We start from the raw sequence: 13814 nt of genomic DNA on the forward strand, positions 1-13814 counted from the left end.
CTCCACCCTCCTGGGCCGCCAGCCCCCGGCTGCGAGGCTGCGCCCCCAGCCCGCCAGGCGCCCCCTCCCCGCCCCGCCGGCTCGCGGCAGCCCAGCGGCCGGCCCGGCCCCTGCCCACCCCCAGCCCAGCCCGGGCGCGCCGCACTGGGCATGCTCCGTAGCCTGGGCAGGTTGGGGCTGCGAGGCGACAGCTCGGGCTCTGGAGCCGGGAGGCGAGAACGAGGAGGGAGACTCTGGGGCTGGGGAGGAGGGAGCGGCGGGCCACAGAGGGGCGGCGGGGCCCGGAGCCGGGGAAACGCCGAGCCCCGCGGGCGGGCGGGCAGGCGGGCGGAGTGGGCCGGCGCTGCCCCGCGGCTTCGCGGAGGAGCGCCCCGGAGACCCCCGCCTCGGCCAAGGTAAGGACCGCGCGCCGGGGAGGCGGGGAGTTGGGGGTGGGGGCGCGGTGGGCAGGCGGGAGGGCGGGACCGGGCGCGCCGAGAGGGGGCTTGGCGGCCGGCTCTCTATGGGGGGAGGGGGTTGGTGGCGCCGGGAGCAGTAAGTGAGCTGCACCGCAAACAAGATCTCACACACACACACGCGCGCACACACGCGCGCGCACACACTGAGTCTCCAGGCGGCGGCCGTGGCCACATCCCCGGCAGCAGCTCCGGGCAAAGTGACAGGTAGGAGAAGGCAATTCGGATCCCGCCAGAGGATGCTCCCGCCCGCCTGGGCCCGCCGGGCTTGTTTGCTCCCGGCGGGTGCGTCCCGGACGCGCGCGCGCGCACCCGGATGCCCGGCCGGGGAGCCGGTGCAGGTGCGGGGTGCTAGGCGCCCTGCGCGCGCGGGAGGCAGGGGTCCTCGGCGCCACCTCCTTCCCTTGTAATCATCGCTCACTGGGTTTCCTTAGACTCTGTCCAGACGTTCACCGCTTCTGGCTAGAAATAGCTTGGCCCGACGTGTATATGATTATTTTGATTGGAAATAGTTGGCACCGTGCAACGCATGTAAATGGGTATGCGTGTGGATCTTCTTACCTCTTCTGGGGGAATAATAAAGATGATTGACCATTTCCACTTAAAACAACACTGACGGGCCAGCACTCGTTGGGAGCAGTGTTCGGGCCTCCTAAAAGCATATATATGATGATGTGTTATTTTCAGAATTTTGAAGTTGTCTTTTCCTTAACTAATTAGACCTTGTCTATATAGTATACTTCTGACTGTAGACTTTGTAGGCTGTACTATATACAAGTATGGAAATACAGAATTCTCCAGTTTCCAAGTGTCTAAGTGCAACTTTATCTAGAATCATAAAACTAGCATTTTTCTAGAGAAAAATGCAAATACCCATTATATTTTCATAAATATGCATATATTGGAGAGATGACCCTCTACTCTTTTTTTTTCTACTCGGTAGTGATTCTAGCTGTTATTCTAAAGCACGTGTTTGAAATTTAATTTTGGCTAAAATAGTCATGGAAATGTGATACACAGTGGTCTCTAAGTTATGAGTGTGTGAGAATAGCTGTTTAATAATTCTGTTTGGTTGGCAATAATGTCGTTCAAACATAGGCAGCTATATAACATCTAAATTAGAATTGTTTCCCTTTTAAAGAAATCAAATTCATAAAGTAAACATGACCAGGAAAAGCAACTGGTGACTTTACCTGGGCAGTCTACAAGGAGATTAAGAAAGTGTCTGAGGAACTGTGTTCTTCAGAAAAGAAAAATTGTGTGTGTGTGTGTGTAAAATTTTAACTTTGTCCTTGTATTTTTTTCAAGACTCTTGGTTTCAAAAATATATGCATGGACTGAGAACCTAATTTTAAGTACTCTTCAAACTTGAGTAGCCTAAGTTATAGAATCCTACAGAAGAACAAAAATCTAGCTGGGCAGGGGCATGCGGTTTAATCTCCCATTATCTGTGTTATATAATCTAGAATGCTGTGTCTTTTGAAGGACAGTCTTGTGTATTTTTCAGCTGGTGTTTTAATCTATTATGTCATCTCCCTTTTGAATTTTAGAAGTTTAACAAATGATTGCCATCTTGGTAGAACACCTGTTTTCATAAAAATTCACTTTTTAAATGGAATAGCATTTTTTATTGGCGTTTTTATGTACAAGAGACTTTTGCTGCCGTAACTAGTAACTCTTTGCCAGTAACATAACATAACTAAAGGTACTCTATTAGATTACTGATTCCACTTTCCTCCAACTGTATTATTACTCAACCATCTGAGCTTAGTTTTGATTTTGTTTTGATGATATCACTCCCCAGCTCTGAATTAATCGCTGGTGAAAATGCTATTGTACAAGTAACTGTCAAAACAGAATTTCTAAGACTCCATTTGATCACCGGGTACACGTTTATCTCTGTTGGGATAATGCTACCTTTATTTGACAAATGCACACCCACGTAGAAGAGCTTTGTTCTGAAATACTCTTTTCTAAGTTTTATGTGTGGGTGCCTGAAAATGTGAGTGTTGTTAAACTACTTACATGCCCTGGACTCTTGAGCTGGTGTGTTTTTGCCTTATGTGATAGTGAAATATGGAAGTTTAAAAAGTGTTAAGGTTTACCAAAAAGCTTTCACAGAAATGGATTTTTTAAATCTGTATCGCCTCTTGGGAATATTTTGTCCCTAGCAGAGTGCCGTTAGCCCCACTAAGTCGTCTTTCCCAAGAACATATCCAACCGTCTTTAGATTAATGTACACTGCTGATTTTGGCAACATGGGATGGTTATATTTGGCAATCCAAATCATCATGGTATTTTCCTAGGATACTACTAAATCCATTTTGGGGTTGGATTCATTAACATTTGAAATGATGACTAAGTGCTTGCTTAGTATTCATTCCTAACCCACCCTCCAAGATAAAATTGAGGTGAAATTGAGCTGCTGTGTTGTTTTCCTTGAACTGATCACCTCAGTATGCTAATTTGTAAAAGGATGTGATAAGAGTGAAGTCAGCTTCTGGATTTTGTGTCTGCATTTTCATCCCCGAACTTTCAGATGTAGCTGGCAAACTGAAAGAGAAGAATTAATGAATAGTTTTTGTGGGTTATTTTTAAACAGTATGTTAGTAATTAGCTGCTGAGTTTATTTGACTTTTTAATTTTAAAATCTTATGTTGAGAATAAATGTTATCTTTTTGGATCACAGCCCTTAGGTAATATAGTCATGGGAAAGAAAGATTATGTATTTCTCATGTTCTCCACAAATGCCCTTAATAGTGAACTCAAATATTTTTGGGGAAGCAAAAATCTTCTTTGAAACTTAAAATTATTTAGCAGATTGTGATTCAGTTATTATCGTTTGTGACCACTTTAAAGGATGAAACAGCCTGTTTATTAGGACTGATGACCTAGGTTTTTAATAAACTGTCTATCCCAGTGAGTCCCGTAAAACCAAGAACTTCTGCATTTGATATGCAGAATGAGGTCAAGGACTAATGGAGACGCTTTAATGATCACAGCTGGTGTTTCATGTCCAAACTGAAGTTTCTAAAGTAGTTGCTTTTCGCCTCCTAATGTGAACTTGTAGGCCATATTAGTGTCTATCGAAGAGACCTATCCACCTATTCAGAAATAAATACAGCTTTTCATTGCTGGTGGTCGGCAGCAGGGACTTTCTGTGGTATTGCTGTTGGTGTTCAAATGTTAACTGTTTGCGAGGACACTGCTTAATCCTCGGTGCTGTCCATCCTGCATTTTTCTGTTTCCCTGTGATAGTCAGGAAATATGATAACCTTGTGTAGGTCTTTCTTCCATTCCTTAGTGTTTGTTTTTCTAACAGTTTTTCTTTTGAAAAAGCCTCTCCTTTAAGGTAGAAATACTTCTTCAAGGTGTAATATTATTTATCTAGCTATGCCTTAGCATGATAGAAAGGATTTGCTCATTGAGAGGCTGTGATTCTTTAGCTAACCAAATATAAAAATGGGTTTACTTCACCCTCAGTGGAAGTAGAGCTGGGTGATAATGAATCACTGAGTAGATGAGTGAGAAGTTTGCGTTGTCCTTATTGGAAGTAAGCCTGCTTTCAAAAAATTCACCCCAGAAGCAAGGCCCATTTCACTTGATTGCAGTAACAACCCCCAAATCCCACCGTCTAAAAGTCTGGCTGGAAGCTCATGCCTTTGGGTGCTTTTCTTACGCTGAAGGCGTAACCCAAGTTTATAGAGGAGATGAAAGCAGTCATGCCCTACCTTCCAAATCTCAGCTGGGAGACCCTGACGTTCAAGAGGATGAATGACCAGCAGAGGTTTTATCTTCTCTGCGTGAACTCCATCTACTTTTTCTTTCCTTTTCTTTGTGGAATCAAAATAGTTGAAAAGGACATAAATCAGAAGAAACTTTTTTTCTGAACACTTCTCTTGCTTACTACTTATAAAACCTTCAAAGAGAAGGGCGCATACATGTGGCCACAAGATAATGTGATCTTCTCCCTTTGACTGGGAGTCTCCTTCACAGCTCTTCTCCCATGATCCTCTGGGGTGCTGAGGACTGGGAAATTCCACCTCCAGGTACCGAGCCACCCTTGGGCCAGGCAGATCATCGCTTTAATATTCAATGCCCTTCTTAAAGTATTCTTTTCCTCCTGCACAATTAAAGGATGTTTTTGGCTCCCTGACTTGAATGAAGTAGCCATTTCCTTAGAACAGGAGGAAGAAAGTAACTCGGAGTAATTGGTTATAAGCAGCTCATCCAGAGAGACAAGATCACAGACCATTAGATTTACGTTTGACATCTCCCTCTCTCCTCCAGAATGGGACTTCGCCTCAGGTCCACCCCAGAACGGTCTGAGGCTTGAATTTGGTAGCCCCAGGAATATAGCTGGCAAATGAATCACGTCTTTATTTTCACTTACTTCCAAATCACATTTAGGGCAGGTTTTAGAGTCATTGCTGATGTTGGCATTTAATGGGTTGAAAAAGAAGGACATACGTCACTATGTGTGTCCAGTTTTTAAAAAAAAAGTATTTGATAGGTATATTTCTATATAATTGGTTTCCTTTGTGCTTAATTTTATGCATTTAAAAATATTATGCCGAGAAGTGTCTACAGGATTCACCAGATTGAAGGGGGGTCAATATGAAGGGGGGTTAGAAAAAGGAGAGGAAAAACAGGCAGAAATTCGGAATCTGAAATTTATGTCCACTGGAAATAAACGGCCATAACAATCTTTGTAAGAAATTTAACAGAAAAAAAAAAACGCCGCATGAATAAAGAAGACACCGTGCTTCCTTAAAGACGAAACTACTGACATTTTCTAGTACACAGTGTTTCCAAGCACTTACAGCTGACAAAAGGCTCAAAATGGGAGCTCATGGGCTGAAGTCGTTCCACAAACATGTTTTGTTTGGCCACCCCATGGGCTGACACATTTGCTTTTATTTCAATTATTTCTAAACATTTTTAAATGACATCTCACACTTAAAATAAATCTAGATTTCATGCTTCTCTTGAAAATAGAGAGGAGCTGGCAACCCTGAGCCCCGTGCTCACCTGGCAGAAATCTGTGAGCCCTACTGCTCCCTAGGAAGGGGCATGGCAGAGCTCCCTAGGGGCACAGCCCCCACTCCCTAAGGGCTCTGACACCCCGGCAGGCAGCCGCCTGCAGCTGACCCAGCCCTCAGAGGAATCAGAGTGTGCCACCCCCTGACTGAAACCATGAGGAGCCTCACCAGATAGAAGCTGGCCCTCCAGAAAACCAAAATTATTTTAGGCTACCCAGAGTAGCATTCAGAGTAACCTCCCTCCCTCAGACTTCCAGCCGACCTGCCTATGAATTAGATGAGGACACGTGGCTTTCTCCTCAACTTCCTATTTGAATTCCATGCTCACAGCAGGCTTGCCAGAAGCTTGTCGGTCCTACCTCAGCCCAGTCACTTGAAATAATGGTCACAAAACTTTTTGTTGTAACAAACCTTTCAGCAGCATGGACCTCAGTGGCAAGTAACACAGAGTAGTGGTTAGAAGTTGGAGTTCAGGTGTCAGTCTACCTGGCTTTGAATCCCACCTTCAACTTTAACTCCCTGAAGTCAGTAACTTCACCTTTCCAAGCCTCAGTTTCCCCAAATGTAAAATACTATTAGTAAACACCAGAAAAAGCTGTTGGGAAGATTAAAGGATGAGGCATATTTTTAGGGCTGAAAATGTCTATTGTTTTGTTACTATTGTTGCTATTACTACCTAAAAGCAGAGACGGTGGGTGCTCCCACTGAAGCCCTGTGGGAAAACAGGAGCTGCGAAACCTCCCCCTAGACATCAAAGATCCCCAAATTATTCTAGTAGATGCCTCTCTCCTTCCAGGCCCAAATGGCTTAATATGGTCTTTTTCAAAAGCTTGGCTGGGAGACACAGACGCCCTGGGGATAGCATCTGGCTTCACTGAGTTTTATTTCGAAACCCCACCATTACAGAATTTTGAGACAGTTAGGGCTGAGTTAACGTTAGGTCCTTGTCTCCAACTGCAGTCACAGAGGTAGGCGAGTCCAGAGGAAGATACGGAACTTCATAGTGGCCCTAAAAGGTGACTGGAGCTTTCTGCATTTGCAAGGGGGCAGAACGAACGTCCCTTATTAGAAGTTTTATGGGAATTCAGCCTGCTTTGGATGGATAAGTCAATGGCATTTGCCCCTACAGTGGAGAACGAGGGCGCGAGCAGAAATATTGGTAGCATGAGTAGGAGAAGGACTAGTAAAATAACAGTTGTAACCACACAATCCCCAGTGACATTCACAGCGTAGCACCAGGCACTTTTGCCCTAGAGGGTTATTCTCCTCATTTTACAGATGGTGCAACTGAGGCTAAGCGGGGACACCGAGGGTCACACCTAATACACAACACAGTCAGGATTCGAGCTCTGGTCTGCCCAATTCAGCACCTGAAGGTCTCAGCACCTTTGCACTCCTGAAAGCAGACCCACAGTGCAATCCCCCACTGAGCCCTCAGCTGCTTCCAAGAGGGAGTGTTGCTAGAGCAGCTGTCCTTTATCTTGAGTGGGTCATGATATTTGCTAACAAATATACAAAGTTACAGCAAATATGCTATAAGCAAATATATAAGTTATTTGCAAATATACAAAGTTGAGGGAGGCAGAACATGGCTTTCTCTCCTATTTCTTGGTGCTCCTTTAAAATAAGAACACCTAAGTATGAGAAATGGGTGACTTCATTTATGGGGACATGGAGGTTCTCTTGCCTGCGTTGCTCATTTGAAGTCTAATCAGTCACGAAATATCCCCACAGCTATTGGTAGTTGCTGTATTTGTCCTGGACATACAGGACGTAGATCTCTTTCTGCAGGTTGGAGTTCCAACGTGCTCTCTACTTCACAGCCCTCATTTTCCCTTTGGCTCTTCAATGAGAGATCCCATTGGATCAAATGAAAGCGAAGTCCCTTTGAGATGGGTTTCTCTCATGTCTGCTGATGCACTGTCATTCAACAAATCACCAAAGCTGTCTCTAGAATTTCTGTTAATTGTTGTCATTGGTTTTTAAAATGATGTATATGATACATTAATATGTTCCAATTGAAATAATGCAGAAATACAGAAGCAAAATGTAAAATGCTCTTTCCCACCTACACCCATTCCCAGATATAACCATTGGCAACAGCTTAGAGCGCCTCTTTCCTCTTCTTTTTCAGTGCATTTACATGTATAAGTATATATAGGTGTCATTTTCTGTTACATAAACTGGATCATACTGTATACATTTTTCTGTGACTCGCTTTGGTCCACTTAAGTATATGTCATGGACATCTTTCCGTGTCAGTATACTGGTTGTCTTTTTCTTTCTAACATTACATTATCTTTTTCTTTCTAACAGTGCATAAACTTGTAGTTTGGATGTACTGTGTTTTATTTAACCGTTCTCCTGTTTTCACTATTGCCAACTGAAAGATTGGAGATCTTGGTACATAGGTCTTCATGCACATGTGTGAGAATTTTTTGTAGCTAAATTCCTAGAAATAGAACTATTTGGTCAAAAGGGTATACACATTTTACATTTTGAGAGAGCACTGCCAAATTGCCTTTAAAAAAGGTCCCCATGGAATTTCTATCTTGTGGAACCTTAAATTATGAACATTTCCTCTAATTGAAGCATGTCCCACATTGTTACGTTGCTTCATTAATTCAGTCAGATTTCAGTTATATACAGTACACCAGGAAATGACTTTAGAAATAGTCTGTGTCCTTAAAATTCTTTGAAAATACAATGCTTAATAAAAAGAATTTACCAGTTAAGAGGCTCATTTAAAAACTCTTTAGTAAAGAGCTATCTTGTAGAATCAGAGTTGAAAATCTGTATTCTGATCAGTTTGGTTAGATGTGAAACTCTAGACTCCTCAGTCCAAGGACGTGTCATGAGCATCCTTGAACATATGGTCAAAGTGAGGTCCTGCACAGACAACAGAGGTTGATATTGACCTCAAGTTAATTTCATTGCTGAAAATTCTATCTAGGTGTATTTATAGCTTTAGACTTTCAAATACTTAATTATTTAAGAATCTCTTTTACCTTCTACTTAGAGAAGTAGAAGGTTCAGATATAATGCTATTTTATTGAGTTTTATTATTTAATAAGTGAATTTAATTTCCATTATACTTAGAAATGGTATGTAGACAAAGGGCTATATAAATTAGAAACTACACTGTGTTTTTATTTAGAGAGATATTGGGAAAGATACAGAAAATCTAGGTCACTGATTCCCTACTTTTTTCAAAAATGACAACTTCAGTAACTATAGTTTTTATCAATAATGTAAAGTGAATTATTAGTTAATTTTTAGAATTTTACGACATTTCTTGAAAGACTTGGAACCACTCTAAAGTATCACGATATCAGGATTAGTAAATCTTGATGTGGATAAATAGCAGGAAAATGAAATATTGTTTCTGTTTTCAAAGATAGATTCTGTTCTTTCATCTGTTTCTCCAGATATCCATTTTTAAGAAAAATTCTGGTTAGGTTGGCAATGACATTCAGATTCTGATTGTATGCCTTCTGCATGTTTATTTTTACAGCACATTGTGAATTGTAGAAATATGGTAGGATTCAGTCATATTTCCTTGGCATTGAAACCTTGCATATTCAAGAAAGTCTGTACTAGGTTTTGCTCATGGAAATGTTATAGTGTTTTACAGTTTACAGACGATTTCCTTCGATGATGTCTATGAAAGCCACAGTGGAGGGCCCCCACCTGGGTCACTATTTAACCCTGTGTCATTCAGGGCCCTGTTGGGGAACAGATGGCATGTGTAAACCGAGTCCTTTGAGGATGGCTGGATAAAGGGACCCTTGAGAAGGTGTGGGCAGGTGTAGGGACCACAACCAGGGTGAGTGCTGAAAAGAGACTCAGCTATGATGGGGGGCTATTCCTACTCCAGATGAAGGGGCAAGAGGAGCTGTCTGAGGAGCTGTGTCCTTTTGTAGAGTAGAAGGACCCAATCAACCTGTAATACCACTGCAGGGAGACAGCAGGAGAATAAACACACCTACCTCACTTTCCTCCTGCCCCCCCAACTCTGGCTGTTGCCTTTCATTAGCTGAACCCAGACAGAAGGCAGAGGGCAAGGGAGAGGAGGCAGGGGTGGAGAAGGATGGAGAATGGGCCTGGGGAGGCAAATGGCAGACTCAACTCACCTCCCATTCTAGAGCAGAGGTGTGCAGGGGTGAGAGGTCAGGCCAGGGTGGAAAGTCTATGCCTGGTTTTGTGGACAAACAAAAGAAAACTGCAGCAACAATGATTAAATTTAAATTGCAGTTGGGAATGTTCTACAATGCCACATGGCTGGTATCAGTAAAATTTGTGGTGGGCCTTAGAGTAAAATTAAAAAAAAATTTTTTTAGTTCGTTTGGAATGGATTGTGTTTCTTGGGAAAGGCATAGAATGGGAAACTTGATGTATTTAACTGATGAACCAAAAGTGTGGGCTGTAGACAGGAGAGACAGAAGGGATTCATAAAGTCTGTTGACAGGGAGTTGGATACCTAAGATATAATTCCTTTGCTTTTAATATTTTATGAAAATATTTTGTCTAAAATGTCAGGTACCTGGGGGGAAGAGACTAGGAGGAAATTAAGGTTATTAACAGTAATTTTCCTTCAAAGAAGTCAATTTAACTGAATCATTAGCATCCCTGAGTAGAGACAGACAAGCTGTATTTTCCCATTTGTTTAGTATTGGCAGTAAGACTGAGATTTGAGCCCCATTTATTCTCTTGTTTTCTTGGCTCTCTTGTTTGAAAAGATGAAGACTGCTCTGTTTAGTTTGTGTACTTGTCCTCATCAACAAGCAATGAAACTTGATTAGATCGTAAAATCACACTGTTGTAAGGAATATCAGAGTTCATTTTTTCTTACCTCCAAATTTTATGGCATAAGAAACCAAGACGCTAGCCATTAGCAACTGCTGCTGTGCAGATCCCCCAAGTTGGTGACTCTGGGGAAGTCACATCACTTCTCCAACCTGAAGGAATTGCACTAGATTAACTGATTTCTGCTGTTACCCTTGTAGACTCCTGAAGTCCCTGACTGCGAGGGCTTGCTTGTCCATTCTGTACTATTGTCATACGTTAGAGGCAGAGCTTCATGATCATCTTGTCCACCACCCAGCCCTTAAATGGTGTTCTCTGGAGGTTTCGACATTGCTCTAGACTCTTCTCACTCTACAGACTCTTTCTGTAGACAAATTCATTCACTTCTACCATTTTTACAACCACCTATTGACAGATGACTCCTATATCCCTGACGTCGTCTCTGAGCTCCAGTTATATCCAGTTGTCTTCTGGAAATCTTAACGTTGAAGTCCTTTGGGTACTTTCAGATCAATGCGTCCAAGACAGAAGTGCCCGGCTTCACTCCAACCATGTCTCATCCTGGGTTCTAAATTTTTGTGAAACAAGTCACCAATCTGTTGAGTCTACCCGTTAATATCTCACATATCTGTCCACTCCTCTCCGTTCCTATTGCTGCTGCCTAAGTTTATCTCCTTAATGATTCATGCCTCTCTTATTCCAATAACCTTTCAGTCAGTTTCCCTGTTTCTCTAGACAAATAAACAGCTACTTTATAAGTTTACATCTTTGCTCATTTATTCTCCATACTCAGCTGAAAGAATTTTGCACAAAGCAAGTCTTATTATAGCATTACTTCTGAAATGCCTCAAGAGCTTCCTATTGCTTTCAGAATTTAATTTTGTTTCCCTAATTTGCTAAATACAAGCTGTCCACAGGCCGGACCTCTACAGTGAAGTTTTAACGCCTTTATTTACATTGCCTGTGCTAAGCTATATTAAAATTCCAAGAACGTGAAGTCTGTGGCCACAGTGCCTTTGCTGACTTTGCACTCAATCCCCTTCTTCAACTGGCTGAGCCCTACAGGCCTTTATAGACTTTGCACAGTTGCCATCTTCTGCAAAAAGCCTTCCTTGATTTCAACTCAAGGTTGGGTGCCCACCTCAGTCTTCCTGGTGAATGGTTTGCAAATTTTAGCCACAGCATGACTTTCCTGGGGAAGGGAAGAATCTGGTGCATATTAGAGACTAAATCAGCATCTCTTAAATGGATGAATAACCAAATGCCATTATTGCAAATTCTGCAGACTGGGCAAATTAGGAAAGCAATCTGATGAATAAGCAGAAGAGGTGCCATGTTTAATAAATTGAAGCCATCTGCAGACTTATTACAGAGGGAAAAAGTATTCCATGATTATTTACACTAGTCACTGAGAAGTAGCACAATGATCAATTTGGAAAGATGATCGGTGTTTTGAAAACTCTGTATTCATTATTTCTGGTAACAGAAATTCTGATATTGTAATTTATTAGTATACTAGAACCAGAGGAGACATTTCTCTGAAGATAGTTTATCATTTATTTCTGGTGGGCACACTCTCTTAGTGTTTTTCTATTTTATAAGTTTGATGTTAATCAAGTTATGCTTATTTTTCTTACACTGTGTTAGAACCCCAAAAAAGAGAAGTTTTTTTTATTTCAAACTTGGCTGAAAATTTAGGGGGAAAAAGCGTTTATTTAATCAGCTTATTTTTATTAAGTGGGACTCTTGGTAATCTAAAATGCTTTGTATTTATTTTAGCATTTTATTTTCCAAATGACCTCTGAATATATCAGTGCCAAAGAGAAAGCAAGAGAACTATTAATTAATTGAAGGAAAACAGTCTGCTGAATATTTTTAAGAGAATATCTTTTGTAGTTCCCAAATCAGGAGGGAGCATTTTATTCACGTCGTTGGTTTGAATCTTATGAAAACAGTGGCGTTGATGGTCTTAACCATGCCCTTCTCCCCAAGCTTGGAGTGTCAGCAATGTTTAAGAGATTTCTTCTTCACAATTGGCATCTTTTTGATTTAGCACATTTCTTGTAGCTTTGTGTTGCAAAAATGTTGGCTAAGTATGTTAATTATTAGGTGTATCGTTATTCAAATTTGAATTGAGACAACATTTAGAAGGATTATAGTTTAGTTATTGCAGCTGCTGAGAAAATATTTCACGATAGCACTTTGGAAATACAGATGGAGAATATTTCCTTTTAGTTAGAGCCTTTTTGGACCTGTGAGGCCCTCTGAGAATCTTAAGTCTGGCCTCATTCTGTCCATTTTTCATTCTCTTTGAAAGAATTTCAAAGTAACTGGTCAAAGTTCCTCTCTCATCTGTCATAAGTAACATGGAGAGATTTCTTGTGCAGCTACCAGAGAGAAAGGAGGAAATTTAGAAGCACAGATGATTTGGGTATTAATACCAATCCTGAAAGTGACTTTGCTGGAACCAAGCTCTTTTGAACCGTTCTGTTATGTGTTAATTTTTATTTTCGCAGCTTGAATTTATAAACGTGGCAGACCATAGGTTTAACATCAAGATTGATAACCAGGAAGAATCCACTCCTTGATTAAGAGCAGCAAATGCCTTTTAAAAACCTTCTGGAAATGTTTTACTTTTTATGGAACCAAGGCTGCCTCAGCTTTGTTGAAGAGGTGAAGGCATACATTACCTGGAAGGTATACCTTGCTTCTAAATAGGGTTTCTGGTCTAGAATATCTCGAGCGATTCCTGTCCATTTCCTCCTAGAGGTGAAAGTAGCCTTTTTATTGCAGAAGTCATACGATGCCAGGAACACAAGTGCTAGTGAATTAGTGCTTCCTCCCCTCACCTCCTGTAAGGTGTAAGAACATCAGGAGGGAAGTGTGACACACACACACACGCACACACACGAGACAGTTGGAGATGGCAGGCTCTCGGGCCACGCTGTGGAATGAATGGGATATGTGAAAAGTCGCACTGTAAAGAAATAGAGTCAGTTCTCTGACATTTTTGAGTCTTTACGGGTGGCTTTGCCATATTTTTAGAATGTTGTGATTTCCCAGGGTACTTTAAGACCAGCCCCCAAACAGTCCTTTAGGCCTAGGCAGTGTGTCCTGGGCCTTTCGAATGAATGCAGCCCTAATTAATTCTCTCAGCGATTTGCAGGTGGTATAATTACCACTGTTTGATACTCAGAAAACTGAGTGGTTAAAGCATTTCCTCAAGGTCACACAGTTGATCAGTGGCACAGACAGTCTTCAAACTGAGGTCTCTGTGAATCTATACGGCCACATCTGTGGTCAGTGAGATGCGTGGGACACAAGTTCTCCCTCCCTCCTATCTGATGGAGCTGTGATTTTTGTTGAGGGTAGCAATGTGTCCACTTAAATACTCCCCCCCTTGGCCTAGTCTGTAGCCAGGAGTGCTCACCCAGTTCTGGCCAGCGAGATGTAGATAGACATCTTTGTGTCGGCTTTTTCTTCCTCATTTCTTCCTCTCCTTCCTGGAACC

At 42.0% G+C, this 13814-nt stretch overlaps 1 protein-coding gene across 6 annotated transcripts in view; it reads left to right on the forward strand.

The window, feature by feature from the left end:
- The first annotated feature begins 289 nt into the window (after window positions 1-289).
- PLCB4 (phospholipase C beta 4) overlaps window positions 290-13814 on the forward strand; it is a 385664-nt gene continuing 372139 nt past the window's right edge. For 3 of the 6 annotated variants that reach the window (XM_087445598.1, XM_087445599.1, XM_087445595.1), the window contains exon 1: window positions 297-395. The gene's annotated coding sequence lies outside the window, so the exon portion shown is untranslated. Of the gene's footprint in view, window positions 396-538; window positions 663-13814 lie in introns of those variants that run through there. The other 3 variants (XM_087445596.1, XM_087445600.1, XM_087445597.1) reach the window with 3 other exon arrangements.

Source organism: Ceratotherium simum, chromosome 21, assembly GCF_057802395.1.
Source record: "Ceratotherium simum simum isolate JZ-2026a chromosome 21, ASM5780239v1, whole genome shotgun sequence".
Classification (NCBI taxonomy): domain Eukaryota; kingdom Metazoa; phylum Chordata; class Mammalia; order Perissodactyla; family Rhinocerotidae; genus Ceratotherium; species Ceratotherium simum.